Here is a 1,863-nt window from a genome sequence, read left to right as displayed (position 1 = left end):
TTTCTCATATTATTTAATTAAAAACTAATCCTTTTCATTAAATTATAAGAGATTATTACATTACTCATAATAATATTAAATTAATTTTTTGAAAGTTTTCGATAAAGAGGGAGGGGGATCATTTTTCTGAACTACAAGATAGTGTGAGAAAGTTATCAGATGATAAAGTGTTCAGTAAAAGTCCTCATGCATAAGTTCAGCTTTTCTCATGTTATTTACCTCCTACTCACTGTGAGATAATATGGCACAAGGGTCGAACAGTGAGATTAAAAAACTAGCGCCCTATCGGAAGTGCATTCTGGCCTATGAAAAATGCTTGGGTTGCCCTGGTGTGGGCACCTCAGGCGATTAGCAATAAAATAACCCTTTCTCAAAGGGAAAAAGCAAGGCTTGGGAGGATGGACCTCCTAGAATTGCACAAAACCAGAGACATACCTCAGTCAATAGGTAATAAGCAAGCCCATCGATAGCCTAGACTCTGGTTTAGTGCTGAGGGAAAACACTAATTCTTTTAATCTAACTTATAAAATTATCTCCATACTCCTTACCTGGCCGCCGCCACAGATGCTTAATGTCATCAGAACCAAACAAATTAAATTTCGTCTCATCAGACTATAGGACATGGTTCCAGTAATCTATGGGCTTTGTTGACATGTCTTCAGCAAACTGTTTGCGGGCTTCCTTGTGTATTGCCTTCAGAAGAGGCTTCCTCCTGTGCACATCAATTTGATGTAGTGTACAGCATATGATCTGAACACTAACAGGTTGAACACAAAGATAAGTGTGTCATGCCTACAGTCAAGTATGGTGGTGGGAATGTCACGGTCTGCAGATGCATGAGTGCTGCAGGTACATTTCATTGAGGGAAACATGAACTCCAATATGTACCGTCAAATATTGCAGCAGAGCATGATCCTTTCCCTCCAGAAACTGAGTGGCAGAGCAGCGTTCCAGTATGACAATGACCTAAAACACACATCCAAGACAGTCACTGCTTTACTGAAGAGGCTGAGCCAAGTATGTCTCCAGACTTGAACCCAATAGAACATTCTTGGGGCATCCTTAAGCGGAAGGTGGAGGTGTGCAAAGTCTCAAATATCCGCTAGCTTGCGACATCGTAATTGAAGAGTGGAAGAGCATTCCAGTGGCTACATGTGAAGCTCTGGTAAACTCCATACCCCGGAGAATAAATGCAGTTTGGAATAATGATGGGGGCCACACAAAATATTGAGAGTTGACATGTTCTTTGTTAATATTGACAAATTTTAATAAGAAGTGTACTCACTTTTGTAGCCAGGGATTTAGCTTTTAATGGCTACATTTTGAGTTATTTTGAGGGAAAAATAAATTAACTCTGTTATATACGCTACAGACAGACTACTTTTCATTGTGTCATTAATCATTTTTTCAGTGTTATCCTATTAAGAGATATACTTAAATATTTGAAGAAATATGAGGGGGTGTACTCACTTTTGTAATACACTGTATATATATATATATATATATATATATATATATATATATATATATATACAACATACACACTCATTGAACATGACTCTTATCATTTGATATATTCACATAGCTAAAACCAGTTTTATAATAGGAGTACTAACAAAAGACATATTCCTCTAATCTTCCTTTCATACGTCCTGAAATCAAAATTGCTTTTCTCCGACCGAGAAGTGAAAACGCCCACGCCAGAATTATACATGGATATTTCATTTATTCTTACTGGGTTCCTTTTAGGAGTTGGCACGCTTTGTATACCACTACATCTTGCTAAGTCGCCCTCTTCTGATTTCCACAGACCTCACTGTTCAAAACCCCGGAGCACAAAATCTGTCTGTTTACCAACGTGTT

This window comes from Euprymna scolopes, chromosome 6 (assembly GCF_053919585.1).
Source record: "Euprymna scolopes isolate OS-2025 chromosome 6, ASM5391958v1, whole genome shotgun sequence".
NCBI classification, from domain to species: Eukaryota; Metazoa; Mollusca; class Cephalopoda; order Sepiida; family Sepiolidae; genus Euprymna; species Euprymna scolopes.
Note: the sequence above shows the minus strand (reverse complement) of the source record.